The sequence below is a fragment of the Neomonachus schauinslandi genome, chromosome 5 (assembly GCF_002201575.2).
Source record: "Neomonachus schauinslandi chromosome 5, ASM220157v2, whole genome shotgun sequence".
NCBI classification, from domain to species: Eukaryota; Metazoa; Chordata; class Mammalia; order Carnivora; family Phocidae; genus Neomonachus; species Neomonachus schauinslandi.
Window position 1 is genome coordinate 52,560,181 of NC_058407.1, and position 15,445 is coordinate 52,575,625.

The 15,445-nt window shown below is 46.1% G+C and overlaps 1 protein-coding gene across 2 annotated transcripts in view; it reads left to right on the plus strand.

Annotated features, from left to right (window-relative positions):
• PPM1H (protein phosphatase, Mg2+/Mn2+ dependent 1H) overlaps positions 1-15,445 on the plus strand; it is a 243,754-nt gene that overhangs the window by 121,890 nt on the left and 106,419 nt on the right. The window lies entirely within an intron of this gene.

A 15,445-nucleotide genomic window follows, 5' to 3' on the forward strand; every position in this document is an offset into this window, starting at 1 on the left:
GGCTGGGGTCGTGGTCCTGGGATCCTGGGATCGAGCCCTGCGTCGGGCTCCCTCCTCAGCGGGAGGCCTGCTTCTCCCTCTCCCACTCCCTCTGCTTATGTTCCCTCTCTCGCTGTCTCTCTCTCTGTCAAATAAAAAATAAAATCTTTAAAAAAAAAAAAAAAGATGAATTATCAGGCTGGTGTGAAAAGGTAAAGGCTGTCTTCTACTCGCCCATGGTAGCAGTTTGCGTATATACTTGTGATGAATCTATATACCTGTGATTACTACCTGTGGCCAATCTAAACTGGTAGTATCCAAATGTTTTTTGACTGCAGAAGCATAAACCATGAGAGTGAGAGGAGGGAGGAGAGGGATTTGAATGAAGGGGTGTTTGGAAGGGACCCGGGAGGGCTCCCCAGCTGGTTCCACTTCTGCTCAGTGACTTCGCTCTGTCCCCTCCCAGAAGCCCATGAGTTTCTCCTTTTATGCGCAAGCCCTTAGAGGCTGTATTCTCTTTTCTGGGCTCAACTGAAAGGAATTTTGGCCAAGAGATTATGGTTAACCCCTACGCTATCCAGCATTACCGGGAATAAGATGAACTTGGCTTTTATTTTAAATACTGATGTGTCCTCCGTTTAGGTGCAGGGAATTTTACAATTATAGACTTTGTGAAAAGTGTTCTGATATGTTTCACATACTTCTCTGCCCCTTTATTCACAGCATATGTTGGCTTCTTGCTAAAGACTAACTCTTTGTTTTGAAAGCAATCAGAGTACTGGACTCTGCAAGATGTCCTCAGAGGACGAGTGATTTCCCTGCACAGTCTGTGGTCTTAGGATGCCCTCATTCCTCAGTCCCCTTCCTCTGGGTCACATGCCTCTTCCAGCATCCCTGCTTGCCCTGGCCCTGCTCCAGGTCTGGCCCCACATCCCCCCCCTTCCCTGTCAACCTCAGGTCCTGGCTGAAGAGGGACTCCCTCAGGCAGCTGTGGAATTTACCTTACTTTTACTTCCATTTACAAAGCTGGAGAGCCTGTGGGGGTCTTCATTCTCTCTAGTTAAGCATCCTTTCCCGGTCTTCCCACTGAAGAGCCCAGAGTCAGAGAGAGTGAACCTCCAAGGCAGCAGTACTTGGGGTTGGACAATTGATGGGTTTTGAAGGTCTGTTTCTTTTCACTGTGTACGTGGATTTCCATTACAGTCTCTAAGATATCTCCATGTCAACATAACATTGTGCCGGGTAAGTGGAGTGTCTGTAGGATACCGTGTGTGTCCCATGGCTTCTATTCTTTAGTGTCATGTCAGACTCCTGGCAGACGATAGACTCCTACTCAGGTGGGTCAACTGAATGAAGGAGTGAAAGGAAACCTGCTAGGAGCGCTAGGGCTCAGGCAGACATTTACCACCTAAGGCCTGCAAGGGCCCAGGGAGGATTTACTACAGCAGAGCCCAGGAGAGTGGGGTCACCAAACACTTGGACTTCTTTCTCTTCCCATTCTCCCCCTCCCCCATCTCTTGCCAGGTCTTCCCAATGGACGAGCCCAGCTGGGAACCCAGCTGAGAGCCAGGTGACAAGTAGCCCGGAGAGTAGTGGGCCTAGAGGTCAGCCAGGCAGGGCATGCACACAGACCAAGACGGCATCTCTGGGGTAGGGGCCAGTGGAGGGTAGTCAGCACAGCTGCTCCTTCTTTCCTTCTCCACCCCAGGGTTTGAGCTTCTCAAAAATAGGAATCCCCAATCTTCAGGGGCCTTTAAGACAGGCACTGAGGAGCTGGCCTATGGGCCCGTTGTGTATCGTGCAGATTAGGAGGTGATGCCCTTCCGCTTGGAGGGAGACTGAATCAGTGATTGAGCTGTTGCTTTCATAGTCCTTTGTCTTTATGGCTAGCTCCACGCCCTTGGTAATGACTTTGCTTTTCTAGCCCTTTCAGTGAGTAGGGAGGTGACAGAATGCCTTGTTCCCTGGGGACAGGTCCACCCCTCATCCCAGGGAAGCACCTTGCACCAGACGATCTCCGACTCAGAAGGTAACCCAGCTTCTGGGCCCAGAGCATCTCCATGTTGGATTATCTTCCCCTGTGCCTTCTCCTCTTCCAGGCTCCAAGCTCTTTAATGCAGCCACTTACCCAGCCACGGCCTCGACCCCACTTCGCAGAAGTTCTAGGGCCCTGTCTGGGACCTGCCAGTTTCAAGTACTGTTCTTCTGGGATCCTTTTCTCCCGCCCCTCCCCAATTTTGTTTTTAAAGTGCCAATTTCTAGACCAGATCTTGAACTCCTCATCTATAAAAATGGTGGTGGTGGACTAGATAATACCTAAAGTTTTTGGCATCCTATAGGTTATCCCATGAGGAGTGACACTTTTGGAAAGTAAAGTAATGCTATACTTGTTGATTTTTTTGGTAATTTTTATCCTTCTTAGAGTTGTTTTTGAAATAACAGTATAACACAGGTCCCGTGTTCCTAAATGTTGATAAAAGTATGATGTTTTACAAGTTTGTTCGCAATAATTTGAAATGTCTAATAGGTACTTTTATCCTTATTAAAGCTATAAACTTCACACACGTACAAATTATCCTATGATAAAATAGTATCTTTAAAAACCTGCTAAGTTTAATTACATGTGTAGTGTTCCAGCTCCAGTATCCAGATATGAATTTGGGGTTTTATGGCTGATTGGTTGGGTTTGCTGTTCATGTGTGGGTCATATGTCATATAGAAACCTAAGAGCAATAGGAGTTGTTATTTGTATGCATGGTCTAAAGGATAACTTACAGGACACTTACTCATTAGGGTGCTGTTTTCAACTCTTGTGTGAACAACAGATGTTCAGTATCATCTTAAGTAGGATCACTGCCTAGTTTATGTACTAATAATATATTATAGGTATTTGAGTTTACAAAAAAATATTCAGTTATTCCCAAGAAACAGCAACTAAGTGAATTTTGATCAGACTTACATAAATGTAAGTCCATTATCACTTATGGGCAAGTAGTCATGAATCTGAGAGCTGAATTTAAACAGATGATTAGAGCTGACAGGTTTCTAGCAACAGGTCCCTGATTAATTAGGTGCTGTTTTTTCTTCTTTATTGCCAGGTATTGGCTGCTGTATGTTTACTTTAAATCTTGACAGCTTTGAGAGCAAAAGCAAATCTTTGTCGTAGGTTCACTACCCCGTAATTCTTCACACTCAAGAGAAGAGAAGTTTCACTCTGGTTTGATTCAGAAGCTGCTTGTGGTCAGGAACTATTTGCTGGGGCGCCTGGGTGGCTCAATTGGTTAGGCGACTGCCTTCGGTTCAGGTCATGATCCCAGGGTCCTGGGATTGAGCCACACATCGGGCTCCCTGCTCAGCGGGAAGGCTGCTTCTCCCTCTCCCACTCCCCCTACTTGTTCCCTCTCTCGCTGTATCTCTTTCTGTCAATTAAATAAATAAATAAAATCTTTAAAAAAAAAAAAGGAACTATTTGCTGAGCTAAAGAGTGAGCTATGAATGATCTGATTCACCATCAGGCACATGTGTGTCAGGGGTTGTATTCAGGAAGAGCTGCCTCATGTTGTTTGTGGCTTAGTGGTTTCTGAGTCAGTGATTACCCTCGGTGTAGGATGGTCCACGGTGATTCCAGGTGACTGGTGCAGAGTCTGGGACAGACTTGCCCTTCTCTCTTCAGCTGAGCTAACCAGCCAGAGAGGAACATGCAATAACTACTTGATGCATGACAGTTGCTTTATTTTTCCTAGGCATAGGCAGCCAACTGAACACCTAGGGGATCGTGAAGGACTAGGAAAGAAGCAGATGGTGGGCGGGTTTTCACTTCAAGCGAAAAAGAATTGGTAGCATGCAAATGTCACGCAAAGCAATATGCAAACTATCACCCATGGTGTTTGAGTCATTGGCTCCTTAGGGCTCTGAGTGATTCTTCAGTTTAAGGAGATGCTTTGACTCCATTTTAGATTATTTCATTTCATTTCTAGAGAGCTAAGGCACTAAGGAAGCAAAGCTGTTTCCACGTATTTCAAACAATGTCTATAAGTTTGGCAGCTGAGACTGGGTGAACTCATTCAGATTAAAGAAAACCATTTAAGATTTGTTGACTTAATGACTCCACTCTTGCCCGATTTATGGTAACAGAAGCAATCAGACATCTAATAAGTGCTAGGCACATGTTAAATACTCTAACATCACAGCAATTTAGTGAGAAGTAGGCCTTGTTAAGCTCACATAAGGATACTGAAGCACAGCAAGGTGAAGTGATCTGCCCAAGGTCCCACAGCTCCTATGGAGCAGGACTGCCATCCACCCAAGCCTGGAAGTTAGAGCACCCTATTCTTAATGAATGCACCCTACCCTGGGATTTCCCATCCATGCTAAGACCCACGTTGTTTACCACATTTTAACATCTCTAATATCAAGAGATTCTAATTATCATTTTTTCTTTGCTATTTGTATGTAAAATGATGACATTTTATGATTAGTGGCATCTTTGATTTCACCTAACATGGTTTATGTGGTGTCATTGAGGGGATGGCTGCACTTAAAAGCGATTTTAAATGCATTGCAGTAGTGAGGCAGATAAGCTTTCGGTGGTCCAATTCATTCATTCACGATATAAGGAATATTTTCTCAAAATGAGGGAGGCTACCCGTTTCCAAAGGCCCCAAAGTTCTATGAGACCATTGTAAATTTTGTGTTTTCATTTTGATGATCATCTATTGAAAATAAGCATTTTCTGGATTGCCTGACTGACTATCTTATAAAAGATAACTGCCATGAATTCAGACCCCCATTTTGTCATGTTGAAGGTCCTCTTAGGAAAGGATCAGGAAGGTCAAATGTGTTCATGATGTAGCTCTATCTACAGGAGTGAGCAAGCATTCCACTAATTGTCCTTAAAATGAAGCCAGTAAGTCCAGCCAGGGTGGTTTCTTTCCTTTCTCTTTCCCTCATTTTCAAATGTCCAGAATTACCCCCCCACACACACACACCCCATGTAATTTACAGCTTTCCATATCCATTCAGAGGTGAATTCTTCTGGCAAGTCTGAATTTTCTTGAGGATAGGAGTTAGGTATTAAACAGGACTTACATTTCTAAATTCAGAACCAGTTATACCTCTGTGGTGTTTCATCTCTCAGCCTTCTCCCCTTTTCTAGTGGTAAGACAGTGAAACATGATATAACTTTGTCCAACCTAAGGGAATGTAAAGAACTATTCACTCCTTTTTATGTTCATGGACATAAATGCCCAGTACAGAACCTTCCTGAAACTACTTATTAATAAGGGATTCATCTATCCATACCTGCCAGTGGGCTGCTACTTTGATAGTAGCCTTCCTCTGAGTTCAGAAATACATTTGATTTTCCATTAACTACGTTAAGTTCCCCACGTCTCTCGCTGTTTCACAGGTTTCTGAAAAACAGTGTAGAGAGAAATGAAAATTGATCACCATTCTCTCCTATGAAAGGTGAATTGCTGTGTCTCCCCTTTTTCTGCATGGCCCCCATCTTTGTGGTATATATTTACCTAATCCCTTAGCTGTATCCATAACCTGTAGAAGGGAATAGCAGAAAGAAAATACTACTATCAGATGTTCACAAATACACAGAGACTTTGATGACTCAAAACAGTCTTTACTTCTCCCATCAAGCCGCTCACTGTCTACACAGAGGGCACCTAAGAGGCCCTTCTCTCTCTGGATTTCCTTCGTGTCTCTCCCCTCCCCCCACCTTGGATTTTTTTGAACCTGTCTCTGACAACCCTTGCCCTAAATCAGTGGTTCTCAAAGTGTGGCCAAACCAGAAGCAGTAGGAGCGAACTTGTTAGAAAAGTAAATTCTAGGGTTCTACCCCAGACCTACTAAATCAGAACCCAGTGGGTGGGGCCCAGCAAACTGTGTTTTAGTGAGCCCTCCAGGTGATTCTGCAATACTTAAGAATCCCTGCTCTGAAGTCTACCCCTGGGCATCTGAGAGAGCCTGGAAGGAGCCATGGTGTCCTCAGGGTTTAAAAATTCTAGCTCTTCCTGGCCTGAGGCTAAAGTGCCCAACACCCAAGGCCATCAGGCATCATGCCATCCCCCACTGCAGCCAAATACCACATGCAGGACATCATCTATGGTGATGTTGCCCCTTTTGCTCCCTGACGCTGCTCCTCTATCAGCTGGCTGCCAATTTCTTTGGCCAGCCTGATACTCTGGAACATAGGTCCTTTTCCTTGAAAAGTACGAGTCAGAGGAAGGATTTCTTGCATGATCCAGTTCCTTGTCTCAGACTCCCGCTGTCTATCGGGTAGTTCTGCACCAGGCTAGGATTCCCGTCTTTGAAGTGGGTCAGGCATGCCCCTGTGTGGGCTTTTGGTCTCTCTTTTTTTTTAAGATTTTATTTATTTATTTGAGACAGAGAGAATGAGAGAGACAGAGAGCACACGGGAGGGGGGAGGGTCAGAGGGAGAAGCAGGCTCCCTGCCGAGCAGGGAGCCCGATGCGGGACTCGATCCCGGGACTCCAGGATCACGACCTGAGCCGAAGGCAGTCGCTTAACCAACTGAGCCACCCAGGCGCCCAGGCTTTTGGTCTCTTATGGTTGGGCCCCTGGGAGAGCGTCCTTCTGGCTGTGGTTCCATCATTCCTGCCCCGCCCCCCCCCAAGTCATGCTTTGAACAACTTTTCTCTACTCCCAGCCCAAGGAGGGGCTGGGCTGGGAAGTCTCGTGGTATTTGTAGAAATGGAATATTTGCACTTAGGAACACTGGCATGAAATGGTTGTGGTCAAGGTAGTAACTTTATCCCTGGCTGCTGAGGCTGAAACAGTGGGTCAGTGTCACGAGGGAACTTCCAAGTGTAGAATCCCAAGGCTGTATCTTTGGACCACTTAAGCCATCACCCAAGATTTTTAGGGTTCAATCATCTAATTTGCTGATCATGTGAAATCAGGTAAGATGAGTTAACAAGATACAAAAAGACCTTTAGTACCGGGGAAAGTGGGCTAAACCTAACCAGGTAAAGTTTAACAACAGTGAAGGTAAAGTATAATACCTGTTGAAAGAGGAAAAAAATTAGAATGCAAGAGACGAAGCTTATCAGTGGCTCACATTTTTAAAAAATGTATTTAAGTGAACAGTAAATTCAGTCTGGTCAGCAGTGTGATACAGACACCAGAACCTCCTGTAATCCTAGGATGAAGCATTGGACGTATAAGGCAAACAATGCCTAATGGTTTTTGTTGGCTTATTTTGTCTCAAGCACTCTTTCTAGTTTCTAGTGCTTTACACGAATAACCTGATTAATCCTCACACCAGCTCTTTGGGGGGAAGAACTACATTTTATACCTGAAGTGTCTCTCTAGGTGACACAATTCAACATGTGTGTGAATGAACAGGAACATTCCAAAGAGAGGCCAGAGTGGTGAAGGGGTTCAGAGCCACGTTTGAAGGGAGGAGAAAAACTGAGATGAACCAGAGTTTTTTAGTCGCATGGAAAGACAATTTGTGTTGGTACAAGAGATCTTTGGGTATTTGTGAGATATGGGGGAGAGTGGTAAGGGTTGTTCTCCATGAGCTGGGGACATGGAGACAACCATAAGAGGACAGGGCCATGGTTAGGAACAGGGGCTCAGACTGGCTGAGTCGAATCTTGGCTCTGCCACTTTTAGTTGTATGCGACCTTGGGCCAATCTCATGCTTCCAGGGCCTCGGTTTTGCTGCCTGTAAATGGACATGATGGTAGCACCCCCTTTCCAGGGAGGATTAGATGAGCAGATTCAAAGAAGGCACTCAGCACGCAGCCAGGTCCACAGTACCTGCTCAGTAATGGTTAACTGCTTTATTGTCATCGTACTCGGTACAAACTCAGTGCGAGCTGTACACAGATGTGGGGAGCTGCCATGGAGAAGACTGGGTTCGCTCTTCAGGAAAATATTTGTGCATCAATTGTATAACCACCTAGTAAGAATGTTGTACTAAGTAATTTGATTTTTTTCAGGGTGCCCATTAAGCATTATGCTTCAATGACTTTAGGGGGATCTTTAACATATTGTGATGTTTCCTTTTTCCTTTTTTTTTTTTTTTTAATTAGAGAGAGAAAGGGGCAGAGGGAGAGAGAGGGAGAAAATCTTAAGCAGGCTCCACACCCAGCACAGAGCCTGACACAGGGCTCGATCTCACGACTCTGAGATCATGACCTGAGCCAAAATTAAGAGTCGGACGCTTAACCGACTGAGCCACCCAGGCACCCCTCAATTTTCCTTTTTATGAGAGATAAATGATTTCATGATTTGTATAAGGAAAGGTACAGATGTTTCCTGCTGTACAATGGTATATCAGGTAGGCTAAGTGTGGAAACAGTAGACCCTCAAATTCACTAGTCTGGAGAAGCAGTGACTTTGTCTCTTGCAGGCATCCAGGGATCCGGGATGAAGGAGGCTCTCATCTTTAACACTTGATCTCTGGGGGTGCATCTCCATTCAGTCAGCTGGAAAGGGACAAGAGTGTGGAGGGGGTGAGCAGCCAAGGGAGGTTTCTATGCCCCTGGCTCAGAAGAGGCACCTATCACATCTGCATGCTTTCTGCTGGCTGCTACAATTCAGGTGTTTGGCCATCCCGAGAAAACAAGGCTACTGGGACATGTAGTCTAAGTTGTTTTCCCAGGACCAAGGGAATTGACTTTGATGAATGTTTGGCAGTTTCAGCCAGCCCTGGGCATTGAGAAGGGAATTCGTGTTAAGTGCAGTTAGTGATGGTGTCTTTGTTTTTGATACAGTTTCCCCCATTGAGCTGATGAAGTTACAACTTGGATGTCATTATCTTTAAAGCCCAAACACCAGTGATCTCTTTTGTTACTTTAATTTTGTCACTGTTAGTTTTAGAAGAGATGCAGTAAGTTCAGCTTAAATTGTCAGATATCAAAGAACTAGCTGTCTCACTGTGATCCACTTTCATCTTTGAGAGCATATTTGAATAATGAAAAAGCCTGCAAGTAAATAGCATACTGAATATATTTGTCCTTAGAAAGTTCATCACAGAAAGCAATACTCTTTTCATGCTAAGGAAGAAAGATATTAACCGGGGTAGGGTATGACTATACTGATGTTTTAGCAAAACTTGTTCTGTTCTTTTGAGATGACTTTTAAATTCTCATAGTTTTGTTGTAGAGATTTTTAAATCGCATACCAGTTCAGGTCAATAGTTCCATGAAGGAGGCCATTACTCATTAATTATCACAAAGATGAGCAAACCACGCCTTAGAGAGATCCTGTACCTTGTCCACATCCTACTGTACACTGTGCAGCTAGATTCAAACTCTGGCCCGTGAGTCCCAAGTGCATGCACGTAACCACTACCCCGTCCTGAGTCCTGAATCGCCCTCCCCTCAGATAGCTGCACCTGCACTTTAGCTGTGGGTCTCCCTTAGCCACTCTCTGAAAATGTTCTCTTAGGTTTATATCTAACTTTTTATTTCACATCTCCTTTTTTTTTGTTTGTTTGTTTTAATAATCCTCCTGTATCTTGGGTTATTAAGACACACGAATGCGGAGTCAAACATCAGGGCCCCCAGTCTGAGGTATGAAGCTGACTTGAACCAAAGCCATACCCCGTCGTGACCTAAGAAGAGACTCTCCTCCTCCCTCAGGAGGAAGTGGGGCCAGTTGCTGCTTTAGGTGTCTGATGCCCCGGAACCCTCTGTGAGGGCTTCTGGAAAGCCACTGCTCCTTGGGAAGGTACCAGAGGGACGAGTCAGGGGGAACCCCGGGGTGTGAGGGGGCTGAGGCTGGGAAGCGGAAACCCATCCCAGGCGGTTTCACTGGCTCCCCCGACCAAGGGGCAGGCAGTGGGCAGTGTGCTGGGGGCGGCAGCGGCAATGGCAGCAGCAGGTGGCCTACCCGTGGTGGTAGTGGTAATGGCAGCGTGAATGGGCATCGCGGCAGGGGACGGTGTTTCAAACAAAGAGATGAAAGAGAGTCCGCTCCTCTGCTGGAGAGCAGTAGGTAACACTAAGGGAGAGGTGGTGCTCAGGCAGCCACTAAGCTGTGAGCTGCTAGTTCAGGATAAGAAAGGAGTTCAGCTTGGAGACATGCTCAGCCTTAACACTCAGTGCTGGACAAAGTGCTGGAGTCAGGAAATCAGGGCCTCTGAGGGCGGCTGTGAAGGCCAGCACCGGACAGTTTGGAAGCTCCCAGGAGCCTGGGTCACAGCTTCCCGGGAGGCGCAGATCTGGGGCAACCCCTGTCGCACAGGTTCTCAGGGGGCCGAGCCTCCCCAGGGCTGATAGAGATGGCAACTGAAAAGCTGCTCTGGGCTGCGGTTTGAGGTATCTTGTCGGCCTGTTGGCACCTAAGCCAATAGGACGGGGGCTGGTAGGGGGGAGTGGAATGGAGCAGGGCCTCGGGGGTGCGGGGAGCTGAGCCGGCCAGCTCAGTCTCTGGCTGGATGTTACGGAGTGGTCACTGAATTTCAGAGGTGTGGACGACATCTCTGAGAACCATTAATAAGATCCTTTTAACTCCACTTGTTTCCGAAGCAGGAAGCTGAGGCTCTGAGAGGGATGTGAATTTTGGACCGTATCACAGTTTGAGACGAGTTTGGAGTTTACCTCCGGGTCTCCAGGCTCCCAGCCCAGTGCGCTTTCTGTTACCATCTCCTTGAGGCAACCAAGGGCAATGTCCTACATCTGCACTCCAGAAACCTTTGTTTCTTCATTGCTTCAGGATTCTGTACTTAGGCTCTTGTCGCTCAGTAATGTTAAAAAAATTTCAACCAAGGAGAAACTGAAATAGTCTTCCTAATGCCCTACGGCAGGTGGTAGCTCAGCAGACTGTTAGTGGACAGCGATAGTAGGGCAGAAAGATTATTCCATGCTAGAAACAGCCAATGCTACTGAGTACACACCAAGCAGAATCTTGGAAAGGGAGAAAGGAAGGGAACCTGGGTTCTAGTTTCAGCTCTGCCCCTGGCTATCAGTGGGAACTTGAGAAAGGCAATTACTTCGGGCTTCAATTTCCCTATCAGTAAAAAAGGGGATTTGGGCTCCACCAGTGGTTCCGAGTGGTTACATAAGAATCACCCAGAGGGCTTTCAGAGTAAAGACTTCCAGCCCCACCTTCAACGATGCTGATTCAGTAAGCCTAAGGGAAGTCTGACAATTTTTAATTTTTTAAAAAATCCCCCAGGTGGGTATTAAATGAGAGCATGCCCATTAGTCATTTATCTTCTGTGGCGGCGACATAGTAAGCACTGGGTACATGTTAGCTATTGTCTGTATTGAAACAGAGTCAGGAGTGCTCAGTATTTGTTAAAAGTGCAGAGTTTCAAGCCAGGAGGCCTGGGTTTGAATTCCAGCTCCCTCATTGACTGTGTGACCTTGAGCAAACTCTTCAGCTGTCTGGTATGCTGCTTCCCTCATCTATAAAGTGGGAACGTTAACAGTCCCTGTATCATAGAGTCACCGTGAAGATTAAATGAGTTAATTCAATTCAGAAAAGTATCTGCTGTGCCCACTGTGTGCCAGGCAGTATTGTGGGAACTAGATACTTAGTTAATAATGGAAACAAAACTCCCTGGAGCTTGCATTTCAGTGGGGGTGGGGGGGGCGGGGGGGGTTGGGGGGGAGACTGGCCATCAGGAGCATGAAGAAGTAACACATACAATGTATGTAAAAGCATTCTTATGTGCTGATTGAATGCATTTGAAGAATTCAGACAAGTGCCTTTCTGCCATATGGAAAGCATTTAATAAATGTTATTAATATTGATTATCAATAATATTATGATTACTACTGTTACTACTAACACTGTAGATAGAGTCTGCCACTTTAGTATGTCTTAGACTATCATAAAAGTATGCGAGGTAAAATAAATTTTGCATTACAGTACAGGTGACTTGAGCATGGAAGGGCACATTACCTCTGGGACTGATGTAAAAGCATGTGCTATGGACTTTTTAGGTTGCATTCCTGAGGTGTTTTGGGACTGTAGTGTGGAATAAAAGTCATCTTACCCAGTACTGCTGCCAGATGTTAGCTCTGGACTCTCAAAGTATATTCTTACCAGACTGGACCTGGACAACATGCTGAATTCAAGTCAGCACACACTATAAGACCATCTTGGGGGGGGGGGGGGTGTCTCCATATTGTTTACAGTCATACTTTTGGTGCACTGGAGGCACGCTAGGCAGCCTCTAATATTCTTTCCAGCTTTCAAGCTTTGTGATTCTTTTTTAACCTAGTGTTTTGGCAAGCAATGGTTGTCTCCAAGTAACAGAAAAAGTTCTTTTTTTTTCAGCAAAGCCCTTTAAAAAGCCTCCAGGCTCTCAGGCATTCAACAAACAAACAATTTTTTTCCTTGCAAGACTTAGCTGTGAAGTCAAGGTCATGCTTCCCGGGGAGCTAAGCAGCACAAGCCCTCAATCATGCTGCTGGGCCCAGAGCCCGCTTGACCCTTTGCGCTCGGCTGTGCTTGACCACCCAGCTCTTGTACCCTTGCTTCTCTCTTGCAGTGGCCTCTGCCAGGCAGTAAAGAGTGGGAACTTATTCCCTACCATGTGCCATCAGACCTGCCTGCAAAAATTGGATTCATGCAGCTGATTTTTCACACTGATTCATCTCTCTACTTACCACCACCCCCATCCCCTCCAACCCCCGCCACGGTTTGGTTCTTTTCTATGTCAAAGTTTATGTATAATTCCACCCCCTTCCCCCACGCCCTCAGTCATGCTCTTTGTAAATGGGAGCTGTCAGGTCATAACCATAATTGCCACCAGTATTCCGAGGACAGAGGGTCGCTCTTCCAAACAGGCTGTTCCAGTTCTCAATGTTAATTGGTCTTTTAAAAAAAAATGGCTAGACTGTATCCACTTTTTAGACCCTTCATTTAAGTGAAATTGTATAGCAAAGTCTCAGTATATAAAACAGATAAGAATACTTGTGGTAGGGCAGGTTACAGAGTAGTTAATAACACAGATTCTGGAGACAACTTAGCTGGATTCTGGTCCTGGCTCTGTCACTTAGAGTGCTGTGTGACCTTAAAGTACCCAGCCTCTCTGTGCCTTTGTTCCTTTATCAGTGAAATGGGGATAATAAGACACCTTATCTATAATAAGGCTGGTAGGAGGATTATAAGCGTGCAAAATGCTACGTGCAGTTCCTGGCATGTAGTAACTGTTCAATAAATGTTTTTATTACTATAATGATAATAATGATTATTAACCTCCATCTCAGTCCCTTAGGGTGGTCTATGAAGTTTTTAAAAACCACTGTCCAGTACTGTGCTTTCAGCATCGTATTTTCACATCGTGCTTTTGCCTACAGAAGGCATTGAATAAATGTCAAATAACAAGGCCCAACAAGCCAATCTTCATGCTGTGTTCCAGAAGGGATACTTAATGATTCAGATGGTGAGCAGTCTCTCAAACGAGTTTGTTCAGGCCATAAGACTGGTTTCCTTGGCTGTGCAGCTGTGCCCTTGGCCTCTGCTTGAGGAATGAGGGCTGCCTCACAAGATGAGGCCTTGTCTGCACTTGTCACGGCCGTTGCAGTTCCGCCGCTCAAAAGGCTCAAGTCGTATTCCACATAAGAACATCCACACACACGCGTTTTAGCTTTTCCTGAACTTGGGCTCTTGTAGAACACCTGCTTATTGCCACATAGTGTAGGTTTGAAGGTCAGAACCTTTGGGGGTGATGAGGCTGCATCAGAAAGAGCTAGACCCTGTCCTGTTGCAGGCCATGGTGCTTTCTGTAGCAAATACTTAATTACGTGATGCCAAGGCATTAATAACTGTTTTAGTGCATTGCCAACAGGCAGTCTTCTGGTTGACCCAACACGTCTGTTTTGTTTTGTTTTGTTTTTTAAGATTTATTTATTAGAGAGTGTTCATGCAAGAGAGTGGGGGCGGGGGTGCACGGTAGAGAGAGAGTCTCAAGCAGACTCCATGCTGAGCTCACAGCCCAAGTCGGGACTCGATCTCCTGACCTGAGCCAAAACCAAGAGTCGGAGGCTGAACCAACTGTACCACCCAGGGTTCCCGACCCAACATATATATATAAGAACTGTCAGGCCTATGATTCTGGGAATGTCCAGTGCTGCTTGAAGGAGAGACAGCACTCGTGAGTTTCCCAACATAGCCGTGCATAATGTATGCGGTGTGGGCACATGAGAACATGTGATGAGCTGTGCCAAGTAAGCATGGCCCAGGACAGGCCTCAAAGAAATCAGACAGTGGGTTGAGAGAGCCAGACAAATCCCAGCTCTCTTTTCTTTTAGCATTTGCCATTTCACAGATGTTTGCATGCTGCAGCTAGCTTCAGGGATACACTGGTGACTTCCACTGGTGTTCTTGGTTCCATCTCCTCCCGACACAGACCCAGGGCTCTACTTCTCCCCTCCCCACGGCCTTGACTCTGTCCCTGCCCCTTCCTTGGAATACAGTTTACTTGCCCACCTTACTCACCCTACTTATGGAAGAGCTGGCTAGCTGCTCTCTAAACACCTGTCCTCTTGCCCCTGGGCACGGGGCACTGCCTAGCCAGCGTCTGTGCAGTTAGGTGTGGCTGCATGGTGAAGTTTTAGTGTGGGGGTGGGGAGAGAGTTGTGAGCAGAAATGATGTGTGCCACTTCTGAGACCTGACCCATAAAAGCCTCCTATATGCTGTAGTGATTTACTTGTGTCCCCCAAAAAGGTATGTCCAAGTCCCCTAACCCTCAAATCTGTGAATGTGACCTTATTTGAAAATAGGGTCTTTGCAGATGTAATTAAGATGGAAGTTAGGATGAGGTCATAGTGGATTAGGGCGGGCTCTAAGTCCAATGACTGGTTTTCTCATAAGGCCATGTGAAGGCAGAAGGACACCAGGAAGATGACATGTGAAGGTGGAGGCCAAGAGTGGAGTTAGGTGATACAAGTCAGGGAATGCCAAGGACTGCCAGGACCCACCAGAAGCTGGAAGAGGCAATGAAGGATTCTCCCCTAGAGCTCTCCAGAGGGAGCATGACCCTGCTGACACTTGATTTCAGACTTTCAGCCTCTATGATTGTAAGAGGGTAGATGTCTGTTCTTTTAAGCGGCTAAGTCTGGGGTAATTTATGCCAGCCCTAGGAAACTATTATGCACATCGTCCTCCCTTTCTCCCTGTTCTGCGGATGAGAGGTTGACCCGCAAGGTTGGCCTGGGGAATGTGTGCTGAAGCAGGCGGAACACCTGGCCGCCTGATTCCCTAGGACTCCCTCCCCCAACCTCCGGATTTGCTGAGTGACTTTATGTTTCGTATGTTACATAAACCTGTATCGTGCAGAGCCACTGGGATTTGTAGGGTTTACCTGTCACAGCCCCCAGGAATACCTTAACTAAAACACCTACTTACAGAAGGGACTGAAGGCAGCTGCTATAAACACACACTGCATCTTTACCTTCTGGAAGCCATCTCTTTGGTGGCTCTCAGTTCCCTTCTCTCTCCTGCCCCTAACACACAGCCTGCTGA